Here is a 658-nt window from a genome sequence, read left to right as displayed (position 1 = left end):
AAAAAAAAAAAAAAGATTCATGCTTCCCATGCCTTGACCGAACCATCAAGACCATTCCCCCATCATAAATATTTCTTTAACCACTCCAACCACAATCATCAAACCTCACTTTGTCCTCACTTCTACATATACCAATCTCCATCACCATATTTCATCAATTCACCTCAGCCGAAATCACACTCAACCCTTTAAGCATCCTTGCTTCACAGCTTTTGGCCTCGATCCTAAGAATTGCCCAGAAAAATTCAGGATGCACCATTTTCCTTAGCCTACCTGAACCAACCCCCCTCCCTCTTACAATCACTTTCAAGCTTGCATTCCTCACCTTGTGGCCATATCCATCTAAACTCCCTTCATAAACATTTTCTTTATGCTTGAGGACAAGCATTCTTCTAAGTTTGGTGTTGGAAGATTTGACCCTTGCAATTGAATTCCAACGGCCTTATCATCAAGAGCTAGGAAGGGAAAGAACAAGCAACCCGTAGAAGAAGAAGAACAAAACACCTTTGATCGAAGAAGATTTAAATCCAAACGCAATGAGCGTGTCTTTAGTTGGATGACAGGCAAAGACGTTGTCTCGGAGTTACCTTTCAAGCTAAGAAAGGAGGAATACTCTGAGATACAAAAAATAATTAGAAAAAGGGGATGGGAGCTTCTC

The sequence above is a fragment of the Arachis ipaensis genome, chromosome B07 (genome assembly GCF_000816755.2).
Source record: "Arachis ipaensis cultivar K30076 chromosome B07, Araip1.1, whole genome shotgun sequence".
NCBI lineage: Eukaryota > Viridiplantae > Streptophyta > Magnoliopsida > Fabales > Fabaceae > Arachis > Arachis ipaensis.
Note: the sequence above shows the minus strand (reverse complement) of the source record.